At 41.5% G+C, this 26008-nt stretch overlaps 1 protein-coding gene across 1 annotated transcript in view; it reads right to left on the minus strand.

Annotated features, from left to right (window-relative positions):
• LOC104531400 (mitotic arrest deficient 1 like 1) overlaps positions 1-26008 on the minus strand; it is a 317456-nt gene that overhangs the window by 132032 nt on the left and 159416 nt on the right. The window lies entirely within an intron of this gene.

A 26008-nucleotide genomic window follows, 5' to 3' on the forward strand; every position in this document is an offset into this window, starting at 1 on the left:
CTGCTTTCTTAGCTAAGGAATTTTTTTCCATGCTGACTTCTTAAGAGAAGAATCTCCAGAGTTTCCAGACCAGGACGTGTTATTCTATACCAGGCAACTTAAACAGAAACAATCTAAGGAGCTTAGTAGATTGTATCAGCTTTAAAGGAATGATGGGTCAATAGTCACCTTGGAAGACACCCCAAATAAAAACTGCACCTATCTGTAGAAGACAGACGGGAAAGTTTCTTAAATACAGATATAAAACGTAAAGCATCAACTGGAGGAGTGGTGAAAAGCATCCAACTGCCTAGGGAATGCTCTTGTTTCCAGTTAGTACCTCTTGTAGGAAAAAAAAGTAGCTTAAATTGTGAACTCTAATACACAGCAGATAATTGGGTATATGCACGTGGTGAATGTCTGACATCAAACTTTTGAACTCTCGAGTCGAAGATGCTACTTGCTTACTGCAAGCACAGGCTGGTTGTAAATTCTGGTAAGACCCAGACTAAAACAAAAGTGGCACATCCTGAATCCTCCAAAGGCAGAGAGACATGAGACAGAATCACTGCTTAGGAGGCTGATCAGAAGTTGATCAATGATTTACACTATTTAGATGGGGAAACCAGAGGCTTGGGGTTCCAGAAAGAAATGTGGTGCCAAAAAGAAGGGTTCTAAAAAAGAGAAGTGGTCCCAAAAAGAAGAGCACCTGCAAAGAAAAAGGTGATGATCCTGGCTGGAGGGAAGATGTTGAAAATGGAGGAAGACCCTGGAGATCAAGAGAGATGCACAGGGATGAAGGACAGAGGGATGCCCAGGGGCCTTGGCCAGTAACTCCTGTGACTGGTGACTGTGAGCAGACAGGACTTTCTGCCCAACCTTCCCACACCAGCAGCAACATCCCTGTGGGGAAGGGATGCGGAGCCTGAGAGGAGGCAGCACTGAGGTGAAGGAGTGAACAACTGTGTGACAAAATAAAGTGGGATAAAATATCACTGGTTATCATTGGTTCTAAAATAAACCCCAGTGTCCAGATCCACCATGGGTTGCTGCTTACTTGTGACTTATCTCTTGGCTTTGTTTTGTGACAAAACGGTACCCAAGGCCTCTGGCTGGTCTCTCACTGTGTCAGGCTCCAGCTACTGAATCCTGGCAAAATCCAAGTTTCTGATGCTTGCACTGCTAGAAGGGCTGATGCTGCTTTTGGGGACCTCTAAATTTATTCTTGGGATTCAGTGCCTCTTCCTGACTGCGGATCCTTTACACAGTGCAAGCTGCAACAGAAATGCACTCCTCTCCCAAGGCTTCAGGTTTCTGGAATTACTGTTTTGCTTTTCCAAAAACATGTGGTATTTGTGAGTAAACACAGCCACGCACACACACAGGCTTTGCACAGCTAAAATATCCTGTTGCTTTTACTGAATTATGAAAGCAGAGAAGTCACAAATCATTAGAAGTCGCCTTTGAAAGCATTTATCTTCAGCTTACAGTTTATGATATAGCATTTACATAAAGAATTGTCTGCTGTTAGTCCTGCATCAATACCCGTTGGAAATCTTACTCAAAGATGGAGAATAGAAAAACAGTGGGAAGGCAAAATTGGAATTTATCACCTGAAAGGCACAGGCAAGGTCCCCAACAACTATAGCTCTTGTTGCAGTTACTTATTAGCTAGAGTCAGTCTGGCTATACAGGTGAGCAGCTTCTGGTCTACCTTTATTTTATTTTCACTTTAACAGCTTTTTTTTTAAAAAAAATAAAATAAATAAAATTGGCTACTCAACTCTCTCCTACAAAAGGAGATAGGAGACATTTCTGCACCCGGTACAAGGCAGCTTCAGAAAGCTTAATCCTACCTCAGGAAATGCCATTTTAATGGAAATTCTGTTTCTTGGTTTTGTTCTTTTTGTTTCTTTGCTCAGGCTTGTTAAAGTGATTAGAGTAAAACCCAAAGTAAACCACATCCCAAAGAATTCCCTCTGTACCCAGGGCACAAAGCGCAGCACGCTCACCAGCCCCAGCTCCCTCTGTCACGGAAGATAACTACACCATGGGATCTTTAAAGCCCTTGGAACAGGAGCTGTACTAACAAAAATGGATTGCAAAGATGAGACAAAGTAAGCTAACAAATAAGCAACAACCACCACTTGCTCCTCATAGCTTTGCCAGTATGTGCACACTCGAAATCAGAAACAGTTGAGGGAAAAAACACCCAGAAGGTGCTGGATGTTGGGCAAAGGCTCACTTGTGCCCACCAGGTCTCCAGCCAGTTCCCTACCTTCTCTCCCACACTTCTCTCTCCATCATCTTCATGTGTACATCTGCAGCGTGCACAACCCTGAAATCTGGCAGCAGAAATTCACTTGGGCAGCCTTTTCATCCTTTGATCAGCCAGTTCTTAGTCCAGCTCCTGCTCCTTCTTCCCTACTGCAGGAAGATCTTTCTCCTTGCCCCAGTGATGTGACCTCTTGCCGATACACCTTGATTCAGGCAACCCTTCTTCCACAGCCTCCTGAACACCCATGTTAATCCTTTCCAGAATGGCAAAGGTGAGGACAATCTGTGTTAGTCTGAGTTATGCCTCTTCACCCCCAGTAGCTCCTCTACAGTTCCCACCAGCACAACAGATTTCAGACCCTTACAAGCAATGACATAAGTAATCCCACATTACCTTCCCTACTCCATCAGTAGTGTCACCTCCAACACCTGGATCAGCTGCTCCTCCCACAAAGACTTCTAACAGGCTTTTCCTTTTCCTTCCTGAGCTGATCTGTCACTCTACACATACTCACTGATATTCCTCACTGTGGTCGCCTTTTACCACAGCAGCTACAGCAAATTAGAAATGAAACAGAGAGGTGGTTGGAGTTAGGATGTATCACAGGCAAAAAAGCTCTAATCACCCTAATCACGCTGCTCTAACACTAGGCCATATCTTTTGGTACAACACAAAACACATTTTTGGGCACTGAGTAATAGAATAAAGTAAAACGTCACACCAGTGGTGCTGAAGCCCTTCAGGTACAGTGTTAAAAAGGAGATCTTTTCTCTATACCCTCTTCCAAATGCATTATCCCCTGAAGGATGCAAGACTATAATTTGCATTAAGTAAGGCATTCAGATGAGGTCTGGGATGCAAACAAATGTGACAAAAAGGTTAAGAGTCAGGACAGCAAGACATGGAATGGCATAGAGTTGGGGTAATCTAGAAGAAAAAATGTATTCAAACGTTCACTGACCTTTTCAATTGCTGCTCTTCCTTTTACTGAAATGGAAGAAAACCACAGTCTGCTCTAGGATGGTTTGTTACCACCTAGAGATTTGAATTCCAGGGTTTCTACACTAGCTTTTTCAAGGATTCCTGTCTTTCTAGAGAACAAAGTCCATAAAAAGTTGCTATTATTTACACTCCAGTAGTGTGCAAAGGAGACCTGTGATGGTTCAAAAACCTCTCATAAAGACACTGAAAAAAAAAAGCACATAGGTTCTGAAAACAGCCCCAAAGAGCTTATAGTTTGAGTTATAAAAATTCTTTTTCAGAGATAAGACTTAACTTCATGGTGAGAAATACTGGCTCTCACAGATCTGAATTTCAAAAAGCATTTTATCAACTTTCCCATACAAATGAAGTAACTTTGGTTAAGAATACTGTTGAGAAGGGTCAGAACAAACCTGGCTTTTCAAGAGAAGTACATGTAGTTTAAAAAACCCTCAACATCCTACTTTGCTGCTGTTTTCTTATTCTGCATGCAACATGCACATACAGATACTGTACAAACAGACCAGAAAGACAGAAAATACTTGAAGTGAGGGATTTTTTTTGTAGTATTTACTTGAATCCAGATATTCAACCACTCAAAGCTTTCCCTCCCAACAATGCTCTATAAATCTCACTTTAATGCCTCTGTAATTCTGTGTTTCCTGGTAAAGCTTTAATTTTGAATGAATTCACATGGGATTTCAAGGGGAGATCTCAGAGGAGAAAAGCAGCACAAATCGGCTGTGCTAGCCTGGGACCCTCGGTATTCGAACAGGAAGAGAAGAGTCAGAGTGAAGTATGACAACAGAGGTCCCTCTTTCAAGACGTTATAAATGAAAGTAAAACTGCAATGTATTAAGATTTTCCAGTTAACATACCTCATTAGCAAAGAGCAAAACCTCTACAGGTATTTTTTTTTAAGATCATATCTTACATAAGAAGAAAGATGAATAATTACAAATTATGCAAAAGCCACCATCTTCCTGATCTGATGGCAGGATGCACCGAGGTTCAGCTGAATATCTACAAGCCTGAAAAGTAAGTGACATGAAGAGCTGTCAATCGTGATGTGCATTCATACAGCAAACACAATGCACAGGCTGGTTGCTGAGGTCAACCACGACAGCTTTAAAAGCAATACTGAAACTTCTTAAAGGCTTCAAGTACATCAGGACGTTTTGATCCTCTAATTTAACGCACACAATAGTATTATTATATGTCCTTGCATGTGTAACTGCAACCTGGCAGGGTAGAAAAGCCCTGAACAGCCCCACGGCCTTTCAGTGAATGAACGCGCACCCTCGGTCTTGGCCGCGGCGCAGAGCTAACCCGCGGCATTAACAGATTCCCTGCCTCGAGCTGGAAGCAGTTCTGCTTAAAGAGCAAGTCAAGTTCCCTTTCACATCATATAGGGACTGTGACAGATGCAAATGGTCTGGAGGACTCATTTCTGACAGTCTCCTTGAGCAGCCGGGCAGTGTCTGAGTGGGTTTTATAGCAAACGTGCTCCAGGTTAAACAAGCTCCACTGCAGCCTCTCACTGCGAGAGGTTATCGCCTCCCACGCTCCTTCTGCTTTGGCCAAGAAGAAGATAAAAATGAGGAAAACAAAACGTGTCCCTGCAACACACCGAGGGGAAAGAGCAGCTAGAGAAGAACTGCCAATTTTTATTTTCTTTGTCACAGTCATTTCTCAGCAATGTGGTGTTTGAGTCGACACAGCTTGCCCATGGGGAGAGTTGATCTTCCCCAATACCACCTCGATGTGCAACCAGGTACTACAAGGAAACTTCTCCAGAAATGGATCATTTCATAGAGGTAGAAGTGAGAGAGCAAGGAGGGACCTTCCAACATCTCATAAAAAGGTATATAAATGTACATACCTTTCTTAATTATCCGGGTAGCTACCTACATTATTCACCAGAAAGAGTGACTGCAGTTTCACTTGGATGTGTTGAATATGCAGAATCCACTTTGCTTTGCTCTTTCTCAAATAAGAGACCTGAGTATCTAAAAAACCATCCAAATAACAATTCAGAGGGTACATTTGCTTCCAGCTCCTCAGGGCATTTAGGCAAATGTTTGATTTTCCCTCCCTTTTCATCATTTGATCAGGTTACTTTCTTTAAGTTGGAGGATCCCTGATGAAAAGAGTTCTTTATCCTTCCTCCAGGAGCATGGGAAAGGTCTCCTCCATCTCCTTCCTCCTCCCCATCTTGTAGCAAATGCTTTTTGGTCTCAGGTTTCCTCACCCAGCTCCTCAGGGAGCTGGACTCTGCTCCCTTTACCCCCATGAAGAAGTGAGTTGCTTTGTGTCCTTTTATTCCTTGAACATTAAAAGTTTCTACAGATTTGGGATTAAAAACACGAGAGAGGTCCCAGCCAGTGAGAACAGGGCTGTCACGGAGCAGCTTGCGGCGCATACAAAGAAACCCTCGACTAGAAGAGTCAGCAATGCAAGGAGAATTAAAAAGCACAGTTAAATAACCCTAAATCCTCATGCATATTTATAAACCACATCACATCAAAACTAAATCAATACCCCTCACTAGTTACATATGGCCTGAGAAAGTAAGAGCTGGTAACTTGGGTTTGCTTTACCCATTGTACTGATGAGACCTGGAAAACCTCCATAAGGGAATAAATTCCTGGGCTGAGAAGGGGAATTTCAAGTTGTACCATAGCAGGGTAAGATGGAGCAGAGGAGAGAGGAGGAGCTGCCACCCACACCCTGTGGACAGCACAAGGACACATCTCATACCCCATGTGCTGCATGAGGCTGTCCACATCTGGGACTTACATCAGTATAACCATCTGCTTAAATAAACTTTCTCAGCTTCCAATGGAGGAAAACACTTCTTGGTTTCCTGCAAAGCTTCAACTACTCTTAACCCATTTTTTCTTAAATGCAATTTGAACCAAAGATATGGGAAAATGCTTAGGAATGTCACATTGGGATCAGCGGCCTGTTAGCAAAGTTACTCTGTCAACATGCTAAACCTGCCTTGTATCAATTCATCTCCAACAACACATCATCTTTATCCAAGCTTAGACTGCTACAAAGTTGAGCCCAAGCCAATTTGAATCTATCTTGAAATATATTTGGAAAAGACAAAAATGTCGGGATATCAGTGCATGACTTAATGGTCTGAAATACAACTATCCTGTCTGCTGTTTGATTTTATTTCACCAGTTTTAATTCACCACGCTAATGGACTGGAGAGTGACAAGCACATTTTGCACAGAGATGTGAAAGGGCAATGATTTCAAATTTTACTGCCAAGTTTTCCCAGAATTATGACTGCCAGGTCAACCTATAAACTGTTAAGACCCTACAAAACCTCATTCAAACACAGCACTTCCTGCTGTATAAAATTCAGGCTTTGATTTTTATCACTTTCCTCATTGTCAACATGAATCACAACATTTTTATGAAAGAAAATTATGAATGAGGGGAAATTCTAGTTTTCTAGTGTTTCTCAGTGGGAAACCTCTTCTCCAGCCTTCATATAACAAACCACCAAGGAGACAGCTCAGCCTTACGCAACAGCTACCACAACATGCTCTTGCACTGCAGTAGTTATTTCATTCCCATTAAGTTTTAACTAGGTAACACATGCATAACTCAGAAACACAGAGTGGCTGTGGTTAAGAAGGCATCTTTTCAACTTCGTTTGAGACAACCTGAAAAGACAGCCTTTCCTTACTTCGTTAACTACAGATTTTCAGATGGCATCTTTAAGCACATAATCACACTGACTTTCAGGGGTCAGATCACATTTGTTACGGAGGAATGCGTTTTTCCTTCATTAGACTTTTGTAGCAATTACCTGGTCATTTTTCATATTTCAATTACTGTTTTGGTTTTTATGCAGTTTTAATACCTTAAAATTACTGCTACTTCAGCACTATACAGGCTCCCTGAGAGCGCGAAAGGCATTTATTCCGAGATGCTTTCACAGACAGAACCCCCAAATGGTCCTTGATGCATCTGGGATGCACTGACAGAAACCAAGGAGTTTCTGCCCCAAACTGATATTGAATAGTAGACAAGCACCTTAGAATTAATCATCAAAAAGTGGCCTCAACAATAAAAATCTTACTTGCATACATTTATACATTTTTATCCTCCAGCAGGTCAACAGTGAAAAAAAAAGATTGAGAGGTGATAAGGGAAAAGCACACTTGATGTTGGTGATTTCAGAAAAATATATTATTTTCTGTAATCACTGTGAAAGGAGTACAAATCTCTGCCATCATCTTGCTTAAAAGAGCTCAACAATGCTTACGTTTCACTTGAGAGGAAATATCCGTTTCCGTTATTTCAGTCCACTCAATCACTCCTCTTTCTTCTCCAACTTAAAACCTTGAATCAGATGAATTCACTTACTGAAGTTTGCAAATTACTAATCACCCATTGGCAGTATTGATCTGCACATTTTGCATTTGCTGCAGTTGGAATGAGACAGCACTGGCTGGTGAATAGACTGTGAAGACTGAAAAATGAGATTAACCAGCTAGCCTCCTACAGATCAAGTTATCTGCTGCCTTGTTCGCTTTTCATGAAGCTTCCAGAATGCAGCAAACTGAATCCCCTTAACTCACAAGACAGGACTGATACATAACTCCATTAGAAGAAAAGATCAGAAAAAGCAACACAATTTCATGGAAAACAGGTCGTGTCAAATAGAATTGAAGAGATTTCAAGTCTAGTTAATTAAGATAACTGTGTTGACATAACAGAATAGGAATTCTGTAAAATATTTGCCTCGGTATCAAAATTGCATTTTCTTTTAAAAATAGCATGATATAAAATCAGACTACGGCAGTTTTTAAACAGCCCAAAAGCTGACAAACTAATAGTGACATTTCCCAGTTTCTTCCAGTAAGAATTGCTTCTTTGGCCAATCGTATGCAGCTTACATTCTCTAAGGTACATAAGAAAATAATAAATCCTTACTAAAATATGCAGATAACACAAAGGCAGAATTGTAGCAAACAACAAAGCCCACAAAGATAGCTTAGAAATCTGATTGTGCTGGGCACAATCATTCCACATGAATTCAAATGCATCGTGAGACATCCCAAAGCACAGAATATAATCTCAGGTATACAACACAGCAGGTACTTTCTGGAAGACAATGTCTGAGGGCTTTTGGCCATGGTTAATAACTAAGGGCTACCTCCAATTTAATGCTGTGGGGAGAAATAAAGATTTTATTTTATTTTTTTTTTAAAAGAACAGCGAGAATCTTTACGTAGGTATGAGTAGACTAGAGGAACAATATTGTCTCTGAATGCAGCATTGATGAAACCACTACAGAGATAATGCAGCCAAGTGAGGTGTGCATGCCTAAGAGGGTTGCTGAAAATTAAGGAAAGTTGTAAGAAGATTTCCATGAATGATTCATGGTCTGAAAAACATGTCTTACAATGAGAAATGAATGGAAATCAAACTATTCCATTCGCTGTGGAGAAGGCTGAAGCAATTTGATCGGGGTCTTCGGTGGAAATCTGACACTAGACAGTTCTTTAATCTAGCAAACAAAAGCATAGCGAGAACCCAATAGCTCACGGTGAAGTTACTGAGCTGGAAATAATATATATTTTTAATAGAGATGGCTAACCAGGGAAACCAATACATTGTCTATTGCTTAGTATCTTTAAATCAATATTTGATATCTTATTAAAAAGAGGCTGTGCAGCAACCACAAGTCACTAGGTAGAGATTTCTCCTAAAACTGTATTTTTTGTGTGTTATATAGCAGATCAGACTAAATGGGTATTCTTTTTGGCCATAAACCTCTTAATTCAACTCATTCCACTTCCTCCAATTCAAAAAAAGTGTTATCCAATACTTTCAGCCATTCTCTCTCATATCGTTAATTCCCTCTCTTACTTTATAAGCCTCCAGACAATTCTGTAACTTCAGCATTTATTCCTCTTAGACATAACAAGAACCTAGATGTTATCACTGACAGTTTAATCTTTTTCAAGGAGAGTTTTAATTTGTAGAGAAATTATATTAGAATCAAAGTCTCTAAATATAAAAATACTTTCAAATCTATGTTCATTTTAATATTTCAGAGTGGCAGAGCTGCTGAAATCCTCAGGTGATGGAAAAACAGAATGACACTTAAGATACAGCCACTGAGATTGTGCTTTTTTTCCCCTAAAGGAAATGTCCTTTTTACAGTCGTAACGACAACTTGAACACGCGCATGCTGATCCATACAGATGTAATCCAGCTCTTTGGAAAACTACAGGGGTTATTTGGTTATTAGAGTGCAAAAAATCAGAGAATGGAAACAGGCTTGCCACCTGCCATCTTTCTTGGTTAGTAGGCTTTAAATCAGGGAGTCTCTGTCCTGAGTTAAAGGGAGTAAAGTTAATTTAAGGACTTCTACTTTTCTGGGAGATGGTGAAGAGAAAAACAAAGATGGACTGAGATGTGAAATCTCAAGAAAAGAAGTCACAAAACATGAACACATCTCTGCATACATCCCTCTTGACCACGTGTGTACACATTGTTTGGAAAATAACCATTCTGCACATATGTTCATCCTCATTAAAGCCAGAGCTTTAACAAACGATTTCTCGTGTTCTCATCTAACATCCTGCTGCCAGTCATCCACCCATCCTCCACAGCTGCCCTCTGAAGGCAGCATCTGCCATCTAGTTTTGAGCACTTCTGGAGACAATGAGACACCTGAAGGGTTGCAGAGTGGAAATGAACAAGGCACAATTTACCCTGGTAATCCCAGATTATTCCTGTCCTAGCAAGCATGTGTCATGGTAACATCACCACAATAAGGGCTTTTAATGTCCCTCATGCAGGGGCTCACATGGGTAAATAATAACGGTTCTGCCCTCAGGAAACATCTGGAACATCAGGAGCTGGCCCACTGAGAAAGCCAGCTTCAGCAGTCACCTAACAAACCAGTCTTTGTAAGAGATAAACCCAGCCCACTAATCTCAAAATTGGTTCCCCCCAACCACATCCTTGACAGTGCTAGTAATTCTAATCCACATTAAAAAAGCCCTACAGGAGACTATCACATGGTTAAATCCCAAACATCCCTCATTCCTCAATACATGCCTGTTTTCTCTGGATCAGTAATGAGCTTGCCCATGTTGAACTTGAGAATACGATTCAATTTTATGAATTCTGCCTAGCTCCTTACCAACCGCAAACTCTAATTTGTTTTCTGAATGCTATCTCAACTGTAAGAACCGATCAGCGCCTTCACTTCAGCTCTGCAGCTCGTATATTAAGTTAAACCACACACAAATGTGTTGGCATCTTTGAAAAGCTGTTAAATGAGATAATCTCCTATTCAAAACAAAGCACTACCAAGCAAAGAACCAGTGAAATCAGGACAACGGCTCCGCCAGGGGAGATGGTCAGCAGATATTGGGTTACCAGGTTGGGCAGTCCATGCAACCTCCTTGGGAGAAGCACCTGGCCCCAAGGGCTTGAGTTCTGCAAAGATCAATCAGCTGTGCCCAAAAAGGGCCAGAGCTGCTCAGGTCCCGGCAAACTTCACTGTACCAGAATCTAACAATGTACCAAATCTGGTGGATTTGGACAGGTGTGATAGATGGTCAAAAGAAATTTGTAACTGCAAAATAATTTTCTTTCAAAATTGAATTGTTTCCCTCCTGCTGTGTTCACCAAACCACACTGTGTCAACAGGGGATGCTATGGCCAAGACCCTGAGCATCCCCTTTGCAGCACAAGGGACCAGGTTTCAGGGCAATTATCCATAAATTCCACAGAAGTCACTTACTCACGCTCTGTTATACCCACAGCAGATCTGGAATTGGTATCATCTCCTTCCTTATTGCCTGCCAGACCCATGCACAGTCAATAAAACTGGCCACATCCCCAAACCTTTTGGAGTTAGCAGCCCCCCAGCTCTGCTGTAGCACCATCCTCTTCTCGCTGCTACTGAGCTTTCTCTCCTGCCTCTACACCTCATGAACATTTATGTGGAAGGTTTTACTTTTCCAGAAATAAGCTTACTTGACCAAATATTTATAAATAAGTGAACAAGAGAGCCTGAGCTCTAGGTTTTTCACTTATGACAACCTTACTACTGATCTGTGCTTCTGTCACAGATGGGCTTTGCTAAGCTGCTACCACAGTGTAGCAAGGATCAAAGCAGACAGCCAACTTTTGTTTTCAGGTGACTACCAATTTGTTTCTGTGTCCCTGACACAGGGTTGGAAGTAAGAAACTACTCTTACTGTGCGTAGGCTGCTGTGCTGTATTGCCAGTTCCCATCTGGGCAGCTGCTGCTAGTCCAGATCACTCTCATCTCTGAAATAAGTCTTGTGAAAACAGAAAGAGTGCAACAGGCACCCTCAAAGAACAAGGTACTTGGAGGCAGAACCGGTGTTAAACCCCAGCTTTTTATATATTACTACCTACAAGTGAGCTCTCAAGTGATCAGTCTCTAAACCCTTGGGAAAGAACATTCACTGAAAAAACACAGGGACACTGAAGTGGAGTAATAAGATATGGCTGCTAGCGCTAACATTTTGATGACAAGTGTTACTTATTTTCAAATAATCAAAATATTTTTCCATTCTCTCTCAGGAAATGAGTACATGCAGAAATACAGTGGACCCGAGGCTGCTTAAAATCTGTTGCACAGTCAGGTTGCCGTGGCAAGCTGCAAGGGATGTGTAACCTTCAGCCTTAGTTGGTCTCACTGAAACATGCACAACCCTTTGAGCAGCTGTGACAGGCATCCTAAAAATCACAGCAGAAAGGGAGCTAGCACAAGGGAGAGAAGCTGGAATAAGAGGATGGAGATAGTTCCTGTGCAAAGCACAAGCGAAGAGAGCTGAGAAGGCCCCTCCATGGGACCACACTGTTGCTAGACATCAGCAGATCCCTCCTGGGATAAGCAAGAACATCAGCATGAGGTAGGGGAAGATATTCCAGGCTCTATTTAAACACTTCCATCCATTGCAGTCGCATCTACCAGAACCACCTGAAATCTCCATTTATCACCTCCCTATTTTAAAACTAATCAATACCACTGCGGGACAGCAACTTTCTGTGCAAGTAGAAAACAAGATGGCCTAGAGCTCTTGGAAATTCTCCCTGTTCTCTACCAGCTTGATACCAACTCTGCTACTGAGTCTGCATCACGCACAGCCAGTGCTGTAACACGGCCTTAAACAATGCAGCAGCAGAGACTACTTTGCTTCCAGCAGCTCAACAAGCCTCGAGCTGTGAGTAGAGAAAGAGCCCCCTCTGCTTGCTTCTCCACAGCTGTGAAAAGTGTGTGTACAGAGACTAAGTGTTTAATGAAAGGAAAGTACTCCTTTACGGAAGGAGGATGTGGGATGTGGGAGCTGTTAGCTACGTTATAAACCCGTGTGAGTTGGGAGAGGAGTTCTGAAGCGGAGAATAGCTACTTAAGAAATAGAAAAAGGTGCAGTCTGTGGACACCACAGCACTCCAGCTGTAATTGGCTTCAAGCAATTCATAGTGGCCAGGTGGCTAAAAACTAGAGGGAATGAGGGATTGAGAGCACACTGTGCTCCATGAGCACACGCAGCAGTGCTACCCAACTGTCCAACCAGAGATTTAAAGTGTTTGGCAAGAAAAGCTGGGAAGAAAGTTAACTAACCAAGGAGAGTCACCAGGAGAGGGACGGAGAGTGGCACAATTCCAACAGTGGAAGGAAAAGATGAGAAACAGGTTCTGTGCGCCCTTGACCCCACCAGGTTTTTTCAGATGTGTGATTCCTATGGTAGATGACACGGTGGTTCAAGTGTCAGAGCCCATCTGAATCTTGTCACTACAACAGCTTACCCTGATGCTACTTCCAGAGGAGATGCACCTACTGGGAATTAAATATCCTGGCACAGAAAGGTCTTTAAAGTAATTCTGCCCTTTCCCTCATTCAGTACTCTTGCTAGTAACATACACATTAAAAATAGCTGAGGAGCCACACACATCTCTCAGACAAACCACAAGCCTTGGCATTAAGTTTTACTGACCTCATAGGTAAATCAGCCTGTAAGAACTGGTAGCCCATTATATACTATTCAATTACTAGAGCAGGCATCCCTCCCGTGCCTTACGCAGTGATCTGTAGCCTGTAACAGGTTCATAAACAGCTCAGAAAGATGACTGCTGTAGATTTCACTTAACTCCTTATCTATCTGCTTTAAACGGATTAAATGACTGTGTCATTAAAATGCTCGAAGTAAGCCTTTGATCATAAACTTCTTATCATTTTACAGTTATTGAATCTGATCCCTAATGAATCTTTCTCTGCTATATTTCCCTGTCTTCTGTTACCAGCTTTATTCCCCATTAGTCCCAGCTCCTCTGTCCTAATGTGATTGCTTTGTATGCCAGACCACTGCCTCCTTACAGACCTCGATCGTATCTGCTGATTGCCCAACCCAGAGGAACGGATGAAGTGCGGGAATTTCATTTGAGGTGGGGTCAGAAGGAGAGAGAAAATAATCTACCAAATACAAACCACACAAAACACTCTTTACATATTCACTGCACAGCTGTGTGACTGCAATTCCTTTCTTACAGCGATCCGAGGGCCCCTGCACGCTGGGCACCAGAGCAAAGAAAGGGAATTTGGGCAGTGTGCTCCTCTACTCTTTAAGGAAAAATATGGTTTTTATTTATACAGTAATGAAGTGAGAAGAAAAAAAGCAGTACTGAGGTCAGGGAATTTTCTGCCACAAAGCACCATCAGATTTTATTGGTTGTAATGAAGGATGTGCCTGATCTACACAACGTGCAGAGGCAGAGGGAAAAGCCAAGCTTGTGCTACCATGACACAGACAACAGGCACCAGCCAATGTCTAAACACAGTGAGGGAAAAGCCACTGCAGATCCTGGAAAGTATCACAAGTCCAGTCAGAAGCAACCAGTGAAATGAAGTGAGACAAAACATCAAAGTGACCTGGTCCATGAGCAAGTGGGGTTTCCAATAGTCAAGGAGAACAAATGTTAACTGGTCTGCAACTATTGGCAGAGATGGGGGACCACGAGGGTTTCACTGAGTAATGGTTCTGCACTCCAAGTTTTGCTCTAAACTCAACCAGGCTACAAAAATGGGGATTAAACATGGTGCTAAATCTAGCTTCTGGTACCAGCTTAGTCTTGACAAATCAAAGGGACTTACTAGGGACCGACACAGGAGGGATGGCAGGGGGAACCTCCAAGCATTAGGGTAAAGATAACAAACAAGCAGGGGCTTTTGATGCATTAGACATTTATAAAAGTTATTTTTAGAAGAGAACACCAATAGCAGGTCTCCCAAATTCTTATATTTTCTCCTTGAGAAGATGACAACTATTTTCTGAAACACCTGAGAGAGGGCTTTTTTTTAGGGAAGTCCATTTTCATCAGGCACAACAAAGAGTACTCCTTAGGAGTTCATGTCTGACTATCATTCAAAACAATGTAGAAGGACTCCATGGTGAGAGTGGCTTTTATCCTTCAGTAATCAGTAGACACAAAAGGGAAAACAAGAAAGTCCTTCTAGTAGCCACAGGAGAAGAAAAGCACCATGCAACGTTTCATGAGAACCAAATGGCTGTTTCAGCTGTGAACTCTGTTAAAGTCACATGAAAGCGTTAAACCAAATGCTGAAAACCCACACGGTTGATATGGAAGAGGCCTATTATGTCAACTTGCACAGTCCTTGCCAATGCAGCACACTGACTAATGTTAATCATTCTGCGTTCTAATTATCTTACCATTATAGCAATTTCCCTGATGAACATCCTTTTTTTTTTCCCCTTTTGCTGTTGTTCAGTGTTTTTCAATGATGCAGGCTGTATGGCTCAGACCATCTCTTTGCCATCCGAGTGTTTCCAAAGAATATACCAAAGACTGTGTTATTATCTCTCTCCATCATTCACCAGGACATGCTTAGTACTTTTAAACAAAAGGATGTGAAAAAGGAAGATGCTGCTTTGCTTCTGTCCCCTCACATGCTATGCACTGAAGCAGGCTGTGGAAACCTCCCAGATGACCCAGTGCTCACCTGTCCAAGCACTTGGTCTGGTGACACAGAGTGTGGCGGTGCTGACTACGATGGGACAGCAGGAAACAGCATCCTTGCTATTGCCCAGCTGGAGCGAGACTGCTTAGTAACTGCAGTAGAGCGAAAATGGATTTAATTTATTTTCTGCTTTAATCCAGAGAGAAAAAGAGGCCAGATTTACCCAGTGGCCTCATTCCTACCCCCAGAGCGTGAATTACTTACAGATTTCACAGTGACTAGATAGAAGCAAAGACATAGACAAGTCTCCTGAACCAAGGAAGCGATCAGTCCTTTCTGCCTCATCCCCCTCATGTACATATAGTGATATTTTAATTAGTTGTCCCTATGTCTGACAGACAACCTGGGTCACACAGAAAAACCACCTTTCACTTCCTACTCTCACAAAATTCGGGAGCTTTAAAAAAACAATAATAATAAAAAAGAACAACAACAAAAAGCAACCCAGTGCTCTCTTCCTTCCTACCCAAGCAATTAAATTACTTGCCAGACAGCATTAAGAATCCATTGGAGAAGAATATATTCTGCATTTGCTGTGGTAATCTCCTGGTGATCTTATCTGTCTCTCAGTTCAAGCCCAAAGCTCAATTGTTTTTTTCTGCCAGTACAAGGAGACTTCAAGCAGCACTGAAATCTTTTCAGATGGGGAGAGTCATCTCTTCATTTAGAATTTACAAGAATAAGAGAGATTTATGGATAAACTGAAACAATAAGAGGAATGGCTACGGGGCAACCTACTGGATTCTGAAGGGCTCTGAGTTAACTGCTCCAAGCAGTGAATTGAACATTATCTTGATCTGACTGCCTAAAGAAATAAATACTTCAGAAGCAGCTTTACCCAGTAACAAGTTTTCAAGCTATCATTGAGTAAATCGCTAGAAGGGCATCATCTCTAACTTTCACACATCTCTAAAGGACTCAGACTATATTTTTGATCCCCTGGAAGCATGCAACATCAGTAAAGAGCATTAAGTTGAACAGAAGAGCTGAGACAGGGAGGATGAAAGTGGAGGCTCAGGAGGAACGTGCTGGTGAATTGACCGACAGGTCTGCTTTGCAGTATGTCCAGTACTTTTTCTCTAGGATGCTTGAGAGAATGGACCACACAAAAATCTCCAGGTGCAGACGCAGATCTATCTTCTGAGCAGTTAGTGTCAACAGCAGCATCATACTCAGAAGATGTCAGAGACCCTGGGAAAGCAGAAAAGCCAAAAGACATTGTATGTTCAATTCCCAAACTACTCAGACCTAGAAGTTACTGTTTATGTGCCACCACAGTACAGCTCTAGGCAGCACCAGGGAAACTCCAGTCTGATTCTGCTGAAACAATCTGGGTGACGGTTCCTATTTCACACTCATGTATATCAAGTCACATTACATATAAATACAACTGCACACTTTCTAATAATTGTGTGCAAACATACATATATATACAATTAAATTCACTGGTGTTGCATTTGAATGTTCAGGCTGCTCCACCATAACGATATTAATCATCAGAGCTCACACATATCTCATCGCGCTTTTTCTTCCGCACTGAACAGATCAATCTATGAGCAATCCCTGACTTCTAGGGAAATAACCTTCAGGTCAGCAACTCTAGCTGTGGTGGATCTAGAGGGAAAGCAGCTCCACAGCTGAGCTCCCTTGCAGACACTGCCCTGCCAACAGCTTTGCACATCCCCCTACTCATAAAAATGAGAAAATTTCTCTAATTACTACTGATTGCAACTGTGGTCTTATTGCACAGAGAGAAAGGATGTATCCACTGGAAGACAACCAAAAATACACGAGAGGATCTCTGTGGAGCTCATCTTTGCTGTGCAGCCTTCATGTTACTGGTTTTTCCAGTTTTTCATCTTACTAGAGCCAGAAGCACAATAAACCCATTTTTCAAAAGCAGCATCTTTGTTCTCTGAAAGGTCACAATCTCAGCTGAACATCTTATGTTGTGTCCAACACGCACAATCGTTTTCAGGGACTTTTTATTTCACTTTTAAATGTCCTGCCAAAAATGCAAACAGGCACAGCTTCTGTATTATTTAAGATACGAGGGGTTTAAATGTTGATTAGGGGAAGCAGCAGTGTTCCTGATGGAGCTGAACCCCACGCTTGGGTAAACACAGATGTGACAGATCACCTGGGAACCCTCCCATCTGTATTTAACTGGGTTTTACGGACACCACCTTTGTACACACAGCACCGCCTCATCTGGCACTACTGATTCTTTAAAAAAAAAAAGATACAAAGTAGATGCTCTTTCCATAGCATTTCACTTATCCTGCCATCCTGACTGTCTATCCTCATTTAAAGAGAACAGCCCTTCTACCTAAATTAGGCATCATTTTCCATTCTACTGTTACCTGTCTTTCAAATCTAGGTAGGAGAGCTGTCAAAAACAATTACTTTTTTCTAACTCATCTGGATCTATGTATTTCTCAAGTCTTATCAAACAATAGCAAATGGAAATTGAGGCAAATGTGGAAACTTAGACTGAGAAGAGACCATATCATGATCCGACTACATTTGGGGTGCACTGGCAGAGATGCTCTGACACCAGGGTGTTACTTCTCCCCACTTACACCCCTGAGTCTTCCCCAGGCACAACACGAGCTCCGATCCTTAGCAAGCCTGGACTGCAGGTCAAATTGCTCAGTGCCAAGTGTTTGAGTGACAGAGGCACATCAAGTTTCCTTTCTACTATTTGATAAAATTCTTTAGAGGAAACCCATTTCCTTTATGTAGATCTCTGCCTCCAGGCGTCAAAGAGGTGGTAGGACAGTCTGATCAAAGGAAAGGGTTCAGGGAGATGTAAGATAACGCATCAGCATCTCACATGCTTGAATCCCCCTGGCAGAGGTCACGTAAAGAAAATGTGTTTCTCTGAAGCACACTGTCCTTCCCATCAGTGGCTCAGCTCAGAGCATCTCCCCATCTTCTCACATGTATTTTAACATCTTTATGTATTTTAACATCTTTATGATCGTTGCCCACTCTCCACTGTGACATGAAACAGGCAGATTTTCCTCTTCTCCCCATCACATACACACACACACACAAAAAGCTAAACTCTGATTTCATTTTTTTTCCATAATCCGGGTAACATATCCCGGTCTTCTGTCTCTTAGAGACAGTGTCAAGTTTTCCGCATACCAAGTAGTAGAGGAAAAAAACCTTCCCCCTAACCAGAGTCTCCTTATCAGAAAAATAAAACTGTTGAAGACTATTACTGAAAGCTTTGACTTTACCTAGACCAGTGGCAAAAAGCCAGACCACAACAGAAGTGGCAAAGACAAGGACAGCATGAAAGTGTGACCTATCACTTTGTTTTAATCAAAAAATTGAAAATAATTGGGTCATCAAACAAAGGCTGAAATCATAATGAGTAGAGAAAAGCTAAAAGCCTAACGTGGAGAGAGCTGTAACTTATGGATGTGGTATTCATTGAAATGTGAGAAAAGCACAAAGCTTCAGTGAACAAACCTTGCCAGGCACTATTTTCCCTATACAGGTCTAAACGACAGTTTTGTTTTGTTTCTGTGACATTGAAGCAGAATTCGAAGCAGCAGAAGAATAATAGAAAATGAAGAAAGAACAATTGAAAACTAATTCGTGCCATCAAATGACTACAGAGAAAAACCAGAAAACTATAAAGGGACAGGCACTCTTATCATTTCCTGAAACTTTGCTTTTTCTTTGCTGTGTGATAAATAAGATTAGAGGAGCTTAAAAGTGAAGTTTCTTTCTAAAATGTTTGTGTCTGTCTCCTCAGCCTTGACTTTCACCTGAAGGATGATTCTGGGGAATCAGTGAAATGCTCTTCTTACATAGGAGCCTTCTATAGTTGCTTCTTACTATTGCTCCATCAGCTAGCATTGTAAGTTGGGTGGGGCATTTTAGAAACACAACTATGTGTCTGAACACATCATTTTAGCTGAAATTACTCATTTTCTTACATCCTTGCTCTTTTTACCACACAAGAACACTAATAAGAGCGGTATCTCTCTCAGCACACCTTCCGTTCATGAAAGCAGTACACAAACACACAGAATATCCCTGGATTTACTGGTTTAGTGACCCCACTGCCAAGCAATCAAGTCCTGTACAACTTCTAAAACCTTACCATTTATTCTGCAATACCTGTTCAGAAAATCAAGGCTTGTTTCAAGCCAGCTTTCTTGTATCACAGCAGGACTTGAACAATTTCTTGGTGTCTGTCCCCTGCAAAATGCATGTGCTCTAGGAGTCACCTCCTCCTCAGTGCAGCACATCCTAATCTGCATTTGTGCTCATCACAGATTTTTCTACTCCAGCACGGATGTCACCTCTTAAAAGTTTGTGCTTTGTGTCTACTGGTACAGTGACCTTTTCCAGCGGGACATTTCCCCTGCCCCAGCTCTCCCTGCTTGCTCTGAGCTCTCCGTGCTGCTGCTCAGGTATTGATGCTTTGCTCACTGACCTTTCCCTGTTTCAGAGCTGTTCAGGAAATCCAGCGCTCACCCTTCTTCCCCTTCTGCTCATCTAATGAGCTGTGTGATGCCACAGAACTGCTGATATTTTCAGGGATAGTGGCAGAAGTACATTAATGAATTTATTATGGATTTTTGTGTTAAATGTATTATGCAAATGTTAATCAGGTTCTGCAGAACTTTGAGAAAGGTGCTGCATGAAATAAACAATACGGCGTTATCTCTGGCAGTAAAATTTAGAGAGCTTCAGGTTTTTAATATTCAATGTACAAATTCCTTTAAAGAAATTTTTTTAAAGGGCATGTTGGTAAAATTTCCCTGCACAAATGTGAATCTCCTGGTCCCTGATGTTAACAAACATTAGCAAGTCTGTACTGTGCGTGTCCTTGTTTTAGTCGACATCCACTTTACACATCACATTTATCAGGGCCACTGAGGCCAAGAAACACCTTCTCCTTTAACCACCTAATGACAAATCTACAACTGGATGACATGTTTATACTTTTCCTTTCTGCTTCCACAGAACATTTCTAATTCCTGTTAATTCTCATAAATGGAATGTATTCAGAATTAACATGTACAAATATTTGTGTAACCCCAGCTAATTCAGTGTCACACAGTCCTCAAGCCTTGGAGCATTGCAGGTGCTACACTCCTTCCATTTTACACTGGTTCTAGGACTTTCTTCAGTACCTAATTCACATGGCACAAGATACATGATGTTTTTTCCCAAATACCTGAAAATACCTTTGCAATGAGGCTGAGAATTAGGAATGCCAATCCTTGGGAAAATGCCTATGCTACACTTGAGCTATTGGGTCAATAATTAATAGAAATGGTATAAATTTAACCAAGGCAACGCAGATGTTTATCACATGTGCTTTTCACTGGTGTTTTACAATACAATACGACCTTCTGCAGACCTGGACCTGCACTTCTCTGCTTAGTTCATCTTCTTTTTACTGGGTCTCCTGCTGTATGTTCTCAGCTATTCTATCTCATAATTAAATCCCTCTGAAGCACACTAATTTGTTCCTATGCCTTGCCAAAAGCTATACCTGACTCAGGAGATGCCAAATGCTTTGCCCAAACCTATTTAAATAAGCCTTTTTTCTTTCTTTCTTTCTTTTAAAAGAGCTGAACTTGACCACCAGAGATTTTCAATGAGGACAAGCTGAGCCACAGAGGCTAATGTGGACCATGGCATACACCAATGAAGGAAAAAGGACAGGGAGTTTGTGAAAGAGAAGTCATGGAGATAATCCAGAAAGACTCAGGAGCATTTGAGAGGTCAATTAGGAAACCTTGAAAGGTTGACAATGTCCCTCTACATTTTATAACTGTAAATGATTCATTCATCATTCTTCACTGGTCACATAATGAACAGTTAAGACTGTTAAATGACCTCAACTTTGCCTTGAACTCTTAACTCCAAGCTAGTTAATGCCTGGCAGCCAAAGTTCTAACTATAAAATGAGTCATTAATGCTTGAAGAGGAGAAACGCTCCCTGTTCACCACACAGAGGAATCTGCACTCGGGGTACAGCTCCCAGATGTTTTGTTGGCTCCTCAAAACATAGTGCTAGGGTAAGAGGGAGACCAACCCAACCACAAAGATTGCAGAGATAAGGAGAAAAAGAAACATGAGAACACTCTGGATGCCAAGCATCCTTCATCGTCCGTGGACATTGACTCCTGGAGAACTTAATACAGCAGATAGCAGCCACCCACTCTCGCTGCAGAGCCTCCTGCTTAGGTGGGATCAACCACCACAAGTCCATGCTAGCTTAGGAGGCCAATTAAAATGACCTAAAGTAGACAAATAGGGCAAATTTACCAATTATATCAGCTACTCTTACTAAAAAATGATAATATTTCTGCTTGCAGAACTTGCTCATTTTTTATCTTCAAATCATTATAGCTACAACACAACTACCACTAAAGTGGACAAGTGGTTTATGCTTTAATTTGTGCAAAAATAATCAATTTAAAGCCTGGAAGAAACTAAGATTTAATTTAACCAGATTAATACCTTAAATTGTAAAATGGTCGATAACAATAGCAAAGTTAGACATTTAGAAAGGAACTATTGCACCTGCATTAATGAGCACCTCCAAACACATTAATAGTCATGCCAGCTTGAAAAAATATCCACAAATACCTGTGCAGTATGTTTTCTCAGGCAGTTCCCTCGTGGATACTGTATACAGGGAATTCAGTCCCTTCCATTCTGACAGCAAAATTTAGCATAAATACCAGCTTCTGGCTGGGGAAAATTTTCTGATTACTGTTCTCACACCATGTAGCTAGTCAACTCTTTCTGAGCTCTTTGAGATAATGGGCAAAACCCAATTATATCAATATGTATGAATAATATTGCATTTTTCATGAGTGCTGCTGTTATATTATTGACCATCAGAAAGGCTAAACACAACCAGTCATTACTGTGACCAGGGGCATCACACTCAAAGTTGATCTGCACAGAATTTGTGCCAAACCATGAACCTTTCACACAGCCAAACTACCCTTGTAGGGTCTCATCTAGTCCCTGAGATCCTCTCCCAGATTTCTGTCACCCTATTCACGTTTTCTTGACTGCCAGCATCCACAGGTAATTCCTTTTACTCAGAAAGTAGCAAGACAATAAAAACTCCTTCCATTTAGCCTCATAAATATACATGTAGTATCCACTCAAAGGGATTAGGCTGCTATCTTGGCTACAGGACTAGAGGTGATTTTCAAGCCCAAATATCTCCGAGTGTAAAAAACATTTCCCTGTCTTTTTATCAGTACAGATCCACTTATCTGAACTCTAACTGGAGTTTCATTTTTCTCACCAACCAGCTGTGAACTAATTACAAGGACTTCTAACTAGTCCTGCTCCCTCTCCAAGCATATGGATCCAAGTAAGTCAAACTGCAGCTGATTTTAATCAATCTTCCTTGAAGCAGCCAAACTTGAAGAATCTCTTCTCCTTCAGCTCGAAGAGTAGAGGAGAGCAGGAAAAGCAGGAGAGTAGTATTTGCATAAGGAACACTTCACATCCGCCTGGTTGCCTGTAAACACAAGGCTCCTGGCAGTAAGAAATGCTAATTGAACACTCCTCACAAGTCTTTCCTCCCACTTTATCAGAAAAGCACTGATTTGATCAGTCTTTTTTGTTGTTGGCATCAAGTTGCACTTTTCCACCAGCAGCTCAGAAAGATGGTCCAGATCGTTTCAGATAACTAAACAAACCAAAGCTTTCACTGAAATCTCAGCAAGTCTGCCCACCATAGGCCAAGCAGGAACAGCACATCTGCTTTCCTGGAAGCCTGTAAGAACAGTAGAGGAGAGGAGATAAAATTGTCTCGTTAAACCCACTCTTTTCATATATTATTTGAATCCTTCTCCCGAGCCACAGTTCAAATGTTTTTCTTAAGATAATGTCCTGGGTGATGGGAAGCACCCTCAGCAGAGTGTAATTTCTCTACAGTTCCAACATTTCTTGTGTTTTTGTAATCTGAGGTTTTTATTAGCAGTAAAGACCTGACCAGTGAGTAATATCCATGCTAAAGTCTTTATACCAGTGAAGGAAAATCAATGCAGCCTGCAGCTAGGTGTCAAGAACCAAGGGGTTTTGGAAGAAGGGGTGTGTGGAGGCAGAAAGCACCTTCAGCCATAATTCAAGCTGTCCCCACACAAGCACAGAATACAAAGATATCAGATATTATATACACTGCTGCGGATAGTTGTCAGCATCTCAGTTTTTTCATTTGCTAATACTGAGCTTAGGGAGCACAAATCACATACCTCACACAAAAGCACCTTTCCATGTGCTCGCTTGCCCTCTGGCCAGTCCATCAGTGTCTTGTAGTTCACAAAGTGGGCTACTGGTACCAGCAGCCAAAGCAGAGATGAGCAGAAGTCATGTGCGAGTAATCAGATACAAAAGGATGTGAGAGGAAGCAAACATTTGAGACTTTTCTCCTTTCCACACATCAATACAGTCAAACACTGAGGTTTTTAGATACCAAATATTAACTGTATCTCCCTAGATTTCATTCACCACACACAGTTATGTGAACACAACAGACTTCAGTTCAGTGTAAAGCAGTCAAAGCCTCAATTCTACATCCTGCCTCTTCCAAATTCAAAACTTCAATACACCTCTTCTCTGTGTTTTTCATTTAGCAGAGACAATTACAGAAAGTCAGAGGTTTTATTTTTAAAAAGAAGGAACGGCAGATAAAGATTTGTCAGAAATAACCCTCATCCTACCTTGTTTAATGTCACCTCCTACTTTCTCTCACACCTTTATTTGATTTGATGCCATGCTTTTCTTCATGTTTGTAATTTCAATCATCTTTCTGTTCAGTGAAATGTTCTTGTGATTCCTGTATATAAAGCTTGTCTTACTCCTTTTCCCCTTTGCGATAGAGAGATGTTATTTTAACCCATCATTTCCCAGTGATTTCTTTCAGAGATAGGAATAAACAATATATCAAGTTAGCAACATTTCAGTGACCTTATCTGAGGGTATAATAATATATTCAGCTTATTTGCTCAGCACTGACAGAAGAGATGAATTTCTAAGCTTATCCTTAACTTAGCGGGTTCCCACTGTAAGGAACCCTCTTCTGATATGTTTATAAAAAAAGTCATTCTAAGCTTGGCCTGTTAAGATATTCAGTTCTCAAGGTGAATAAAAAATGGGAAGGCTGGTGTTCTCCCCTCTGAGGAGTTCTGAAACCTTGACCATTCAGGTGGGCACACACTGATCAATACTGACATTTTAGCATTCAGCTTACACATTCCTATACTTATGCTTTCTTCTCTACTCGTCCTCTTTTGGAGAAGCTGCTTTTCGCATCCAGTCCCCTAAGACACAACTAAAGTGAGAAGCTAAGGAAGGGGGGAGCTACTTCCTGTTCAATAAAGAATTTAAGCCATGTCTTCAGCCTTGGCAAAGCAGATGTTAAGAGCATGATGACCTTAATTCAGCTCACTAATTAGCCTTTTACAGGACTGGCAGATTTCTCTTTCCTAGACCTGCTAAGCCAGATGACCACCTTCCTTCTCTTTTCCACACCTACATGGTATTTCATCCTTCCCATATAATTTTTACCCTGCTCTATCTGAAGGTCATTCATGTTCTCCCTGACTCCCTCCACAGAGCCCCTACTTGCACAATACTGCATTCAAACAGCAAGCACAATTAATAAGACAGGTCATGGGGATCCTGTGAGGAGCTTTCAAAACCTTTTTGGTGACCAGTACAACTGTACTGTATGGTAGCTTTACCACAGTATGAAGGTCCCATCTGTTCCTATCACCACATCACTTTTCTGTACTGAGAAAGCTCACCTATCCAAACAGTAGCTGCTGATGACCTTGTCTACCAAGGACCAGAAGACAGACAATCAGCAAGACTACAGAGACTTTGGACCTTTCTTCTTTTAATATGCAATTTTAAAAGCTTGTTGTTTTGGCATCTGAAGAGCAGTATGAGCAAAAAAAGCATTACAAAGAAAATAAGGAATTCCTCTGGTCAGGCCTTCTTGGAAAGCCAGCAGCCATTGTAAGACAACACTGGCAGATTAAATGTGACCTGAGTGAGATGTAATCTGCTCTGAAACCAAAGCTGATGTTGTGTTTGTTGGAGACCTACACATCCAAACACCAGCCCAAAGCTTTCATCTCCTTCTGATGACTGAAACCCAATTAAAGGAGAGTCGGGTGACAGGTTTCACACTAAACATGGCTCAGCAGAGATGCTCAGCAGCTCCGAGCTCCCTGCTTTATCAAAGCTGTCACTTCCCCTGTCTCTAGGAATTGGTAATAAAAAAAAAAAAAAAAATTTGATTCGCCTCTAATAGGTGTCAAGATAAAATCAATGGTCTGTCTGAAACCTGGGTAATTTCAAACCTGCAGGTTTTCTACCACAAAGCAATTTACACAAAAATGGAAAAAAAGAAGAAAGAAAGAAAGAAAGAAAGAAAAATTAAGAAAATGAAATGCTATAACGCCAAATTGTTCAGCACATCAGAGAGAACAGAAGGGAGATATAACACTGTTCATAGCAGGATGGGCTTTGATTAAACAAACAGGCTCAGGTTCTTGTTTGCTCCAGCACCTTTCAAACAAGAAACACTATAAACTTGAAGCAACTCCCATGCCCCTCTCTGCACAGGAAAGCTGTTCCCAGAATAAGAACTGGCTGGATAGATGATCCACTCAACTGCTGCAGGTGCCCTTGCCCTC

The sequence above is a fragment of the Antrostomus carolinensis genome, unplaced genomic scaffold (assembly GCF_000700745.2).
Source record: "Antrostomus carolinensis isolate BGI_N321 unplaced genomic scaffold, ASM70074v2 scaffold11719, whole genome shotgun sequence".
NCBI classification, from domain to species: domain Eukaryota; kingdom Metazoa; phylum Chordata; class Aves; order Caprimulgiformes; family Caprimulgidae; genus Antrostomus; species Antrostomus carolinensis.